The sequence below is a fragment of the Salvia splendens genome, chromosome 11 (assembly GCF_004379255.2).
Source record: "Salvia splendens isolate huo1 chromosome 11, SspV2, whole genome shotgun sequence".
Lineage (NCBI taxonomy): Eukaryota > Viridiplantae > Streptophyta > Magnoliopsida > Lamiales > Lamiaceae > Salvia > Salvia splendens.
The window spans coordinates 17620635-17634663 of record NC_056042.1 but is presented as its reverse complement, the minus strand read 5'-3'; the positions used below and the strand labels follow the sequence as shown (position 1 = coordinate 17634663).

Below are 14029 nucleotides of genomic sequence, written 5' to 3'. Positions count from 1 at the left end.
AGAATGAGAAAGATGGATCAAAACATACCTTTCCCTTGGAGAACAATCGGTAGAAACGACGAGGGGTTTAATTCTTCAACGGATTCTGAGTTTGTTAGGGTTTTGTATACTAGAAATCGCCTTTCGAGTGATTGCATACTGTAAAACTCTAATGGTTATTTTCCAATAAATGCAACAGATTATTTTTGTCATAATGTTGTTATGTTTTACATTTAATGGTTGTTTATTGCATATTTAAATGTATGAGCAAACGTAACAAAGTCTAAGTCTTTGTTTTAGTAGACCAGTTATGGGCGTCGTCCAATTTAAGGTAACACGGTCAGTTCTAAACAAAGAAAAATAAGAATTTCACAACCTAGATAGGCCTAGACTACCTATCGCGAAAGGTTGCAATGTCAGTCCGATTATTTCTAAACCTTATTGAAATAAGATGACGTTGGTGTGGTATAGCACTGAATGGATCTAACAGATCTACTGAAAGATGAGGTCTTGATAATTAATTTCTTAATTAATGTACGTTAGCATTGAGCATACAATATTGAGTATCCACTACTTTGACTTACCAAAGGTGCGGGTTTTTCGTAACCCAACGATCCAGGTATATTGGGTAGTGGTGATCATTATCTAGAGGTGCTAGGGTTGCTATTATGTTGAAACGTGCGCGAGGAGAGTCTTGTTTGATAACATCCACAAGAGGAGCTCGAAACGAGGTTTTATTATTCGGAACCTAGCTAGTTGGAGTTTGATTACTCTATGAATAATAAATAAGAGTTTCTTGCTGAGTCCACTCTAGGAGAATAAAATATGTTAATTAATTAAGTCCATAGCAGACAATAATTAATTAATGGATGTTTCTATCTTAAGCACGGGAAATAAATTGAACGCGAATAAAGGAAACCCGGAATACTTGTAATTTTGGATTTGGAAAGGCAGTGCAATATTACTTCTGTAGTGGCTGCTTGTAATATTCCAATATAAGCTTATATTAAATTGTGGGTTCAATTTAATTAGTAAAAAGCTAATTGGGTGAGGCCTGATCCAAATTCTTCCTTAGATCCCTGACTGTGCCCAATATGTGACTTATATAAATAGGAGAATAAAGGAGACAGAAAATAGACTTTTGAATACACAAAATTTTCGTCCCCCTCTAGAAAGAGAGAGCTCAAAATTTGAGCTTCCTCCGTGAGCAGTTTCTGTCTTCCATTATTCGAGTCCTAGTACGTTGGTGAGATTTGCCCACACAAATATTAGCGTATAGTCCGGGACACCAGTCAGAAGATTCGAGGTCTTGTATTGAAGATCTTCACGTGGAGACGGAGCACGCCATCATCGATTCTTGATTGAATCTATGAGGTAAACTGGCTAATTCCGTAGTAAGCATGTTTTAGGGATTTTATATGCTAAAGCATGTTTTAATTCAAGTTATGAGCATGATACATATGAAAATTGCGCGAATAGAATTTGGCTAAATAATATGCTAAATAGATCAAATTCATGTGATCGGATATTGAACGCACGCTTCCGCTGCCCACCCCTTCAAATGGTTGGTCAATCATGGCCATATGGAGACCGGCCATGGTTGTTCAATCGCCCTTTTGGGAAAGGCTAGAGTGGGCCTATCATAGGCTCATTTTTCGCAATGGTGGTCGATCTCCGAGCATATCATGGCCCTGGGAGATCGGTCATCCATTGCCAATCATTGATTTATACTCTCTCCGTCCATGAAAAGTATGAACTATTTCCTTTTTTGTATGTCCGTGAAAAGTATGAACTTTCTAATTTTAGAAACCCTTCTCTCTCTACTAAGGTGGAACCAATTCTCCACTAACAATACTTTAAAAACTTTTCCTTTCTATCTCTCTTACTTATTCATTTATGCATTAAAACCTGTGCCGAACCAAATGTTCGTACTCTTTCGGGACATAGAGAGTAATAAGTCATCGTCACCCCCTCCAACTAAAATAATCTAAAAACTTAATCCTTGATTGATAATGAGTCATGACAGGCGAACGACATCTAATTGTATAAAGTTGCATGATGATTTAACAAAACAAATAATGCTATATAAAATAATAATAATATTAAAATATACTTCATTTGTTTTTCCATAGTTGAGTCGTTCCTTTTCGGCATATAGATTATGAAAAAAATTGTTTATTATGCTAAATGGAGAGAATAAAGTAAAAGATATAATAGTGCAGGTGTAATGACCCGAAATTCTGTAACTCAGAAATTAGTTAAAATTTGTTAGGTTTTTTAATACAATATTTAAGTTGTAAGGTGTCGGATTAGTAGGGAAATAAATAAGTATAAATGTATTTTGAAAAAGATATAAAAAATGAATAAAAAAAAGAGAAGAAGAAAAAAGAAAAGGAAATTAGAAAGGGAGGAGAAATATCTCCCTCTAGAACTTACGGGAATTATCATTCCCACTCCTTCTACACTTTCATTTTTACACACATACACTGCCATGGAGTTACACACACACAACGATGTTGTCATCTCCTTCCGGCGACCGACTCCTTACTCCTCTCTCTCCCTATTTCTCTCTCTCTCGTCGGCAATTGAAGAAATTTTCCAGATTCTCCGTCGCCGTCTCCAGCTGCTTCAGTCGCTCCGACGCCGCTGCACAGAACCGTCGGCTTCTGCTCGCCGGGGTAACGACGCTGCCGTCGACGTCTGCTACAAGCTTCGTTCGCTGCTGTGCAGCCCCCTCCCCCGCCGGGAAGGTGCCGCTGTACCGCCGGGAAGACGCGACGCTGCTGCTGTCTCGCCGGGAAGACGCGACGCCGCTGTTGTCAGCAGCCTCCGTCGGTCATTCTCTGCCACTCTGTTGCCCCGATTTACCCCGAAACAGCCCCGACGCCTCTGATACCAACCCGATTCGTTAAAGGTAAGGTAACACAAGCAAGGAGGAACAAGAATCTGGGATTTCGATGTCAAGGCTCGTTGGACTTGAGGTAGTATATTCTATATTAGGTCCTAATTCTTGAATTAAGTGCACGTAATTGCATTTTGAGTTTTTGCGTGCTAAATTATGATACAATACGTGATTATCATATATTATCTATAGCTTGCAAATATGTGAGGGAGGCTGTGAATGATAATAATGAATGCTTTGAAACTTACTACGTCTATGTAAGGTGATATTGTGGGAAAACCAGTAATTGACGTGATATGTTTTGGAAATTGTTGGGCTGCTTGTTTGAATAGGGATAACATAGAGTACTTAAAGAGGGCTTTGGAAGCTTGCTTTGCTAATTTGATTTAGTTTAGGGATTATGTAGCTGGGAGGCCCTTTGCTTAACCTTGTGCTAGTGTCATTGTATTCCACAGTTAATTATTTTCTTGATCACAGTTCCTTTGTATGCTTGTTAGTTTGACATACATACGATAGACCAGAGGAAATAGAAGGAAAAAAAAAATACTCACTAGCTTTGGTTGATCATATCTGTAACCAAACTCTGGTTTCATTAGTTTTTTTTTTAAATAGGCAATCACATTGAGTGAACAGTTACATGGTTTCAATTGCAAAACATGTTGTCACATTTGCTTTATTTCTGGTTTACTTTATCACATTATCAGGCTGTGTTGGAAACAGTAGCTAGAGTGAAGCCAAAGAAAGCAACGAGACAACTATTGTGTCACGTTCTGGCAGCATATTTCGACTTCAGTTAACCAAGTAAACGACCTCATTTTCTTACCAAATTTTAGCTGAACATAGTTTTGCGTGTCTTCTGCCTTGTGACCGAAATTCAGCTTCATCCGAGTTCAAATAGATTTATAGTGATTTTTCCAATACAATCTGCCCTGTTCAGGCTGGTTAGGGGGAAAACGATTATAAACTCTAAATGACTAGGAATTTCCAGCTCAAAATTCATCCCTACAAACTACACATGTATGAACTTATTTTGCCTCTGATTTTGTTGAGTTTCGACTTTCGAGTCGGTCTGAATGATTTTTCATAGTTGGTCCATTTTCTGTAAAATCTTGGGATATGATAACAGTTGAAATGCTTATGCTTTAACCTTATTTTTTTGGACAAGTGTATGAAGATATGATTCCTAATGTGAAATCTTGAAGGAGAAATAGTTGTTTTTGACTAAGCTAATGTCTTGTAGGATAAATGCATAAATAATAGACAATAATTATGAAATTAAGTTAGAAAATAATGGTTAATAGTATGAATTTGATACTTTATATGCGAAAGTGAAATATATATTGAAGGGTAATCCTACCCCAGGAAATAACAAGGACAAGGACAAGGAGCAGGAATAAAGGGATTCTTGTGTCAAGGGCGTTTTGGATTTCAAGGTAGTGTATTCTACATTAGGTCTTAATTCCTGAATTAAGTCTACGCTATTGCATATAGAATCTTATGTGCTTTTATGTGATTTGTATATGTTATTTGTGACGTGAAATATGCGAATTTTGTATATGCGATGGCATTGTGAGAGTTGAAATTTAATCTGTTTATCTGATCTGATATGGTATGAAAAGAAGATACTGATGTGTTATGTTAGTAATTATTGAAAATAAGTATTGATATTTAATTGAGTATATTTGACTGTGTTTACGCCCCGTGCTTGAGTGTGTTCTGTGGGTACAATTGGCATGCCATAGGACAGCAGCGCTGCATTATCTGTGATCTCTCGTCTTCTGGATAACCGAAGCGAGGATCGTCTGTTATCTGATGGGCCCCTATCTGATCGATCTGTCTGATATGCACCCTATGGGTGGTGGTCTATTCCCGGGATTATCTGTCTGCACCCTAATGGGTGGTCTGTGCGGCGTCCTCTCGAGGACCATGACCGCGTCTGTATCTGAATTCTGTTCTGATCTGGTCCGCGTACCCTAGTTTGTCACTAAGCACTTAATGGGGCTATATGTGTTCTATGAGAACAATGGTGATTGTTATATGTGTTATGCTATGTGATTGTGTGAAACCTATGTTATAACTCTGATATATCTGGTACATGAGAGCAGATTTTGTTATATGTGTTTGGATATGTGAAAGCTATATTCTTATGTGAAAAACGATATTATGTGATGCTAAATGATATATTCTGATACAAATGATCCTCTGATGCAAAAAGGTGAATCTGACATTGTTTGATATGATTTGACGTTGTATGAAGTTATGATGTTGCTCGACACTAGCAATTGATAATTGATCATGTTTATTGGTATATTATGAGATTATATAATTATGCCTTCAGTAAGTCCCAAGAAATCAAAGGAGGAAAGGTCAGACCTTTATTGTTGGTTACTTTGATATGTATATGGTTATGAGAATGTTGGCGATCTGTATACGCGTTGGTGTATAAATAATATTGTGACATATTCTGTGGTTAGCTCGATAATTGGTGATGTGAACTTTACTTTGTGTACTATATTATTAGTTTATGAATTTATATGTGATTATGAATCTGGTAAATTCCATGAGATCAAGGAATGATGACCTAAATTTATGATTATGATGTTGGGAGTTTTGATATTAGATATATGTAAATGGATATGATGAGGTAGGCTTTGGAGTGTTTTCTAGATTAATAATAATGAAAACACGTAGGTTGCATAACGTTTACTTAACCCCGGAAATTAGGCTCTAATGTTGAGTATACTACTGGGCTTGTTGAAGCTCACCCATTTCTTTTTCCCCTCTGCAGATTAGAGGATCAGACCTAGCTCTTTTGTTGTACAGCTGCTCAGCCAGGTCACTAGCCAGTCTTTTGAGTTCGAGTAATTCTTGGATATGTTAGTTGTGGCATGTATAGAAAGTGTAATGTAGTTTGGACGTTTCACTTACTTCGTTATCCAGGTTGTATATATATATATAGACTTTTGGGAAACAGGTTTATGGTCCAATTTCAGACGTTATATAGCAGTTTTTCTGTTTGCTAAGTAAATGAAAAATTAATTAATCTATAAACAAAAAAAAGAATCAAGGATTTTCTGTTAAGTCGGGATTTGTACCGAAAGGTGACATCACTTATTCGATTATTAAATTAATTGGGTTAGGGGTGTTACATGTTTTGGTATCAGAGCCTAAGTTTAGGCGGTCCTAGGCTTGAGACGTGTTTAGATGTGTCTAGAAACATGCCACATAGGATATTGATTTGAGTCATTGCTAGTGACCTGATGTGTATATGTTTTCCTGATGTGTACATGTTTTTCTGGCTTCAAGACTTGACAGTTTTTAGTTTCTGAGTGATACGGAAAACCTTTTTGTATAAGGTTCGAAATGGTGAATTGAGGTTGAGTAGACCGATGATCCTATAGTCATTTGGCCGGCTATTGAAATAAAAAAAAGCTTGCATCTGTTGCACTTTAAATTGACTCTTCAACTTATATTATATACGATGCCAGTCGTCGTCGTGTTCTTGCTTGCTGTCTTCCTCAAGTTTGGCTTGCCCTCGCTTTCTGAGTAGAACTTTCTCAACAACATCACGAAAAAGTCCACTTTGGTTGCCCACTGATCTGATCATCCATCAAAACTAGGCTTTAAAGCTCCTTTAACTGATACGGTGTAGTAATATGAATATGCCAAATGAGAGTTATCCTTTGTGATCTCTTCCTTTGAGAATTGTTGTTTGGGACCCTCCAATGTGTTTGCCTTTTTGTCGACCCTATAAGATAATTGAAGGAAGTGATTTTTCCCTGTTAGTACTGTTACCTTGGAGAAATTATCTTCTTTGATTAATTCCTAATCCGGGTCATCTAAACATTAAGTGTTTACTTATCTACCACCACTGAGTCAATATTTTCTATACAGAGTCTAGAGCTACTTGTAGTTTATGTGAAACCTGATTCTGACCCTTGAAACTTGGAATACTTTTGGTTGAACCTTCTGTCCTTCGTGATTTATTGTCTCAAATGACAATATTTCCGTATTTGTGACACTTTGTCAATAAATTTTTGTCTGAAGTTGTTCGAGCTTATGTCTTTTATAAATCTATTCGATAGTTGTTTTTAAGAGACAACACATCAACCATAATATCTTTGGTTGACCCCTTCGATATAAATTATTGGCGTTCTTTCCTGCCGAAATTACACTGATTCCTTTGCCTAACCCTATTGTTTAAATTGTCTTCTATCTCGAGACCTTTCCTCAACTTGAGATTTGAGTTGATGTTTTACCTTTGTCTCCAATAAATCTGCTTCAATCGTCATCTCTATGAGTTGTTTTTCTTTGAACTATCATCGAAACATATGGACCCAGCCAATGATATGATTTGTATGTTCCTATTGTTTCTTAACCATGATATTTGTTAACTTAAGACCAAATGTGGCTCAGAGAATATGCTAACCAGTCATTGTTCTATAGAAATTTTTACCACCTCAATCATGCTTTTCTGACCTTTAGATTATTGACAATTCGCTTATGTCCTACATATGCTTAAATTGTTCTGAAATGTAATAAATATCATATATGGAGCAAAGTTTCCATGTGACTGAGAAAGTAGTTAAGTGGAACTGGCCACTCCATGTAACTCGAATCTCAGTAGCGTCCTTCTTTGACAAACCGAGGGGTTTTAACTTTGAAGTCATTTCATTCTTACCATCGGTTACCTTTTCCAAGTTTGTTCGGTAATTATTTGATGAAATCTTTTGATCAGTCACTCTACTACAATGTATTAAAGGGATCATCTATTTTCTCATCATTGCTGTTTCCTATTAATTTTCCATTCCATGGAATTTGTGAATCAACTCTTCCAATTGGTATCTTCATGTCTTGATCCGAAATATCTTTTTGTGAAATCATATTCGTTGAACATCTGAGATGGTCAATCTCTGAATTTTCTTTTGAAGATCAAGTTTAACCACTTATTATTCACTTGATGCATCCAATAAGTTAATGATCCATTTTTGCATCAATAATTTCCTAAATCATGTGAACCGTATTAATCAATCTCTGTGTCAATCTATGTCTCCTGTCATCTAATATTTCTCGTACATCTGCACTAGAAAGTCATGCCTTAATGGATTTCTTTGTATCTGAGTTTGGATCACCTTGTCCAGGATCTTCTGTTTTGGCTTACTAGGAGGCAATATGTGTTTCCATACCTATTTCTTCCATAATGTGTAACCTTCTATAATTCGATATTGTTCTGTACCCTTGCCTATTGGAGTTGGTGATATTTTTGACCATCTGATGTTAGTTTCTGCTACCAGAACTTCTATCAAATCAAAGATAAACTAGTCTGTTCTTCCTGGATTTACCATTTTGAAAGTCTTTGTCCCATGTTTCTTAACGCTTATATGTCTTTGCTTGAACCTTGTATGTCTGACGGTTTTGAATTTCGTTAACTAATATTTATATGTGCTATTAAAATAACTTCACAGTTATTTATTAATGTGCGAATCTGTAACTTCATGCTAGATTAGTTCAGAATTTAAAACTCCCATAAGATTGTTTGTTAGAAATATTATATATACAATTTGCCTGGGTTTAAGACTGCAATCTTCCTTTTATGTTGCAATCTTTGGCTGTCAGAACTGTGTTTGTAAAGTTAAGATTAACTATAGGAGTACTTTGACACATTGATGTGCTGAGGTAAACGATGTGCCCTTGATCTGTTATTTTATTTAAATGGCAGTATTTGATTATGACTTCTTTTGGGGACGAGTGAGATTAGGAGATTACCTTAAAGGAGTGGCACAGAAGTGCCTAACCCGACATATTGATTTAGATGAAATTTCGAGGACGAAATTTTTTTTAGGAGGGAAGAGTTGTAATGATCCGAAATTCTGTAACTCAGAAATTAGTTAAAATTTGTTAGGTTTTTTAATACAATATTTAAGTTGTAAGGTGTCGGATTAGTAGGGAAATAAATAAGTATAAATGTATTTTGAAAAAGATATAAAAAAATGAATAAAAAAAAGAGAAGAAGAAAAAAGAAAAGGAAATTAGAAAGGGAGGAGAAATATCTCCCTCTAGAACTTACGGGAATTATCATTCCCACTCCTTCTACACTTTCATTTTTACACACATACACTGCCATGGAGTTACACACACACAACGATGTTGTCATCTCCTTCCGGCGACCGACTCCTTACTCCTCTCTCTCCCTATTTCTCTCTCTCTCGTCGGCAATTGAAGAAATTTTCCAGATTCTCCGTCGCCGTCTCCAGCTGCTTCAGTCGCTCCGACGCCGCTGCACAGAACCGTCGGCTTCTGCTCGCCGGGATAACGACGCTGCCGTCGACGTCTGCTACAAGCTTCGTTCGCTGCTGTGCAGCCCCCCCCGCCGGGAAGGTGCCGCTGTACCGCCGGGAAGACGCGACGCTGCTGCTGTCTCGCCGGGAAGACGCGACGCCGCTGTTGTCAGCAGCCTCCGTCGGTCATTCTCTGCCACTCTGTTGCCCCGATTTACCCCGAAACAGCCCCGACGCCTCTGATACCAACCCGATTCGTTAAAGGTAAGGTAACACAAGCAAGGAGGAACAAGAATCTGGGATTTCGATGTCAAGGCTCGTTGGACTTGAGGTAGTATATTCTATATTAGGTCCTAATTCTTGAATTAAGTGCACGTAATTGCATTTTGAGTTTTTGCGTGCTAAATTATGATACAATACGTGATTATCATATATTATCTATAGCTTGCAAATATGTGAGGGAGGCTGTGAATGATAATAATGAATGCTTTGAAACTTACTACGTCTATGTAAGGTGATATTGTGGGAAAACCAGTAATTGACGTGATATGTTTTGGAAATTGTTGGGCTGCTTGTTTGAATGTAGGGATAACATAGAGTACTTAAAGAGGGCTTTGGAAGCTTGCTTTGCTAATTTGATTTAGTTTAGGGATTATGTAGCTGGGAGGCCCTTTGCTTAACCTTGTGCTAGTGTCATTGTATTCCACAGTTAATTATTTTCTTGATCACAGTTCCTTTGTATGCTTGTTAGTTTGACATACATACGATAGACCAGAGGAAATAGAAGGAAAAAAAAAATACTCACTAGCTTTGGTTGATCATATCTGTAACCAAACTCTGGTTTCATTAGTTTTTTTTTAAATAGGCAATCACATTGAGTGAACAGTTACATGGTTTCAATTGCAAAACATGTTGTCACATTTGCTTTATTTCTGGTTTACTTTATCACATTATCAGGCTGTGTTGGAAACAGTAGCTAGAGTGAAGCCAAAGAAAGCAACGAGACAACTATTGTGTCACGTTCTGGCAGCATATTTCGACTTCAGTTAACCAAGTAAACGACCTCATTTTCTTACCAAATTTTAGCTGAACATAGTTTTGCGTGTCTTCTGCCTTGTGACCGAAATTCAGCTTCATCCGAGTTCAAATAGATTTATAGTGATTTTTCCAATACAATCTGCCCTGTTCAGGCTGGTTAGGGGGAAAACGATTATAAACTCTAAATGACTAGGAATTTCCAGCTCAAAATTCATCCCTACAAACTACACATGTATGAACTTATTTTGCCTCTGATTTTGTTGAGTTTCGACTTTCGAGTCGGTCTGAATGATTTTTCATAGTTGGTCCATTTTCTGTAAAATCTTGGGATATGATAACAGTTGAAATGCTTATGCCTTAACCTTATTTTTTTGGACAAGTGTATGAAGATATGATTCCTAATGTGAAATCTTGAAGGAGAAATAGTTGTTTTTGACTAAGCTAATGTCTTGTAGGATAAATGCATAAATAATAGACAATAATTATGAAATTAAGTTAGAAAATAATGGTTAATAGTATGAATTTGATACTTTATATGCGAAAGTGAAATATATATTGAAGGGTAATCCTACCCCAGGAAATAACAAGGACAAGGAGCAGGAATAAAGGGATTCTTGTGTCAAGGGCGTTTTGGATTTCAAGGTAGTGTATTCTACATTAGGTCTTAATTCCTGAATTAAGTCTACGCTATTGCATATAGAATCTTATGTGCTTTTATGTGATTTGTATATGTTATTTGTGACGTGAAATATGCGAATTTTGTATATGCGATGGCATTGTGAGAGTTGAAATTTAATCTGTTTATCTGATCTGATATGGTATGAAAAGAAGATACTGATGTGTTATGTTAGTAATTATTGAAAATAAGTATTGATATTTAATTGAGTATATTTGACTGTGTTTACGCCCCGTGCTTGAGTGTGTTCTGTGGGTACAATTGGCATGCCATAGGACAGCAGCGCTGCATTATCTGTGATCTCTCGTCTTCTGGATAACCGAAGCGAGGATCGTCTGTTATCTGATGGGCCCCTATCTGATCGATCTGTCTGATATGCACCCTATGGGTGGTGGTCTATTCCCGGGATTATCTGTCTGCACCCTAATGGGTGGTCTGTGCGGCGTCCTCTCGAGGACCATGACCGCGTCTGTATCTGAATTCTGTTCTGATCTGGTCCGCGTACCCTAGTTTGTCACTAAGCACTTAATGGGGCTATATGTGTTCTATGAGAACAATGGTGATTGTTATATGTGTTATGCTATGTGATTGTGTGAAACCTATGTTATAACTCTGATATATCTGGTACATGAGAGCAGATTTTGTTATATGTGTTTGGATATGTGAAAGCTATATTCTTATGTGAAAAACGATATTATGTGATGCTAAATGATATATTCTGATACAAATGATCCTCTGATGCAAAAAGGTGAATCTGACATTGTTTGATATGATTTGACGTTGTATGAAGTTATGATGTTGCTCGACACTAGCAATTGATAATTGATCATGTTTATTGGTATATTATGAGATTATATAATTATGCCTTCAGTAAGTCCCAAGAAATCAAAGGAGGAAAGGTCAGACCTTTATTGTTGGTTACTTTGATATGTATATGGTTATGAGAATGTTGGCGATCTGTATACGCGTTGGTGTATAAATAATATTGTGACATATTCTGTGGTTAGCTCGATAATTGGTGATGTGAACTTTACTTTGTGTACTATATTATTAGTTTATGAATTTATATGTGATTATGAATCTGGTAAATTCCATGAGATCAAGGAATGATGACCTAAATTTATGATTATGATGTTGGGAGTTTTGATATTAGATATATGTAAATGGATATGATGAGGTAGGCTTTGGAGTGTTTTCTAGATTAATAATAATGAAAACACGTAGGTTGCATAACGTTTACTTAACCCCGGAAATTAGGCTCTAATGTTGAGTATACTACTGGGCTTGTTGAAGCTCACCCATTTCTTTTTCCCCTCTGCAGATTAGAGGATCAGACCTAGCTCTTTTGTTGTACAGCTGCTCAGCCAGGTCACTAGCCAGTCTTTTGAGTTCGAGTAATTCTTGGATATGTTAGTTGTGGCATGTATAGAAAGTGTAATGTAGTTTGGACGTTTCACTTACTTCGTTATCCAGGTTGTATATATATATATAGACTTTTGGGAAACAGGTTTATGGTCCAATTTCAGACGTTATATAGCAGTTTTTCTGTTTGCCAAGTAAATGAAAAATTAATTAATCTATAAACAAAAAAAAGAATCAAGGATTTTCTATTAAGTCGGGATTTGTACCAAAAGGTGACATCACTTATTCGATTATTAAATTAATCGGGTTAGGGGTGTTACAGCAGGAGAGAGAATGAAGTAGAGAATACAACATGAGAGAATACAGTAAGAAAGAGAAAGTGTGTTATTTGTTACTCCATCCTTCTGCCATTAGGAGTCTCATTCCTTGGCGGAACGAGTTTTAAATTTTTTTAAGAAAAGTGGGTTCAAAATAGTGGATGTGGGTCCCACTTGTATATATTAGTTTTAAATGAATTGTGAGTGGAATGAGTTATTGGAATGTGGAACCCTATTACCATTTATGGTAAAAGTGAACCGGGACTCCTATTCGTGGACAGACTAAATAGAAAAACGGGACTCCTATTCGCGGACGAAGGGAGTACTATATATGGCAACGACTCAACTATGATGAAATGTCCCAAAATTGAAAAATAACTCAGCTATGGTGGAACGAAGGGAGTATATTTGTACATACTTTGGGTTTTAATCCATACAAAACTAGATTTAAATACAGAAACGCAGAATAAAATCATTCGTATTTTAAGTCACTGTTAGTTTACTTTTTTGTATTTTTAATAATGGATGGTCTAAAATGATCTAACAATGACATCAAATCCAAATTTTATAAAATGACCTAAAACTAATTAACAATGACCTTCTGTGTTTTCGGTTAAGATTTGACTGCATTTCTAGATAGAGATGCATTATTGTTTGGATCATCTTCCTACTATGTTGCATTTTTCTCAGGATTATACTACCACCACACATGTCTTTAAAACAATTTAAATTGAAAACTCTTTTTCTTAGCTAATACAAAGCTTTTGAAAATACAAGACATTTTGATTGACAAGGTCCCACAGAAATGTTTTTTCTTCAAACTTTAGAATGACCCCAAAATAACATCAAAATGAGTCTAAATATCAGCTTAAAAGTGCATGAAAACATAATAGAATAAGACTACAATTTGAATATACTCCCTTCGTCCTAGCTAAGATGACACAGTTATTAGTCGGCATGTGATTTTAGGAGTTGTTGGTTAATGTATTCAATTGTAGGGAAAAAAATGAGTATAAGTATTAAATTTAGAGAAAGAATTGATCTGTATTTATATATATTTAGTCATTAAAAGGGCAAATAACATATCATATCTTCGCGTGGGTACCTAGTATGTGTGAATCGAAGTTCGGTAGAGGAAGTTATGCCGTTATACGAAAACTGAGCGTAGCTGTGTCAAACTCAGCGACTCACTAGAAACTACAAAAAGTTCATATTCGAGTCAGCGACTCACTGAGTTGCAACTCAATGACTTGCTGGAACGTGCCGTTTTTCCAAATAGACTCAGCGATTCGCTAGGACGAACACGAGTTGGGTTCGAATTTCTAATTATAAAAGGGGCACAAACACAACTCCAAACACACACATTCATGCCCAAATCGCCCAAAATTTAGTCTCAGAGCAAGAGGAAGGCATCCGAAAGACTTCGAGCAACGATTTGAAGACTTCCCTCCGTCCAGCTCTCCTCTGTGACATCCAT

General features: G+C 36.6%; 1 long non-coding RNA gene across 8 annotated transcripts; it reads left to right on the top strand.

The window, feature by feature from the left end:
* Positions 1 to 2395: 2395 nt before the first annotated feature.
* Positions 2396 to 12412, top strand: LOC121755554. 8 transcript variants are annotated; one of them, XR_006040772.1, is made up of 5 exons: positions 2396 to 2960; positions 3586 to 3682; positions 4244 to 4314; positions 5670 to 10839; positions 12195 to 12412. It is a non-coding gene; the product is annotated as an uncharacterized LOC121755554 (long non-coding RNA). The 8 variants fall into 8 exon arrangements; XR_006040775.1 differs by having other exon boundaries at positions 2396 to 4314; positions 5670 to 9490; positions 10117 to 10213; positions 10775 to 10839; XR_006040771.1 differs by lacking the exon at positions 3586 to 3682.
* Positions 12413 to 14029: the final 1617 nt, after the last annotated feature.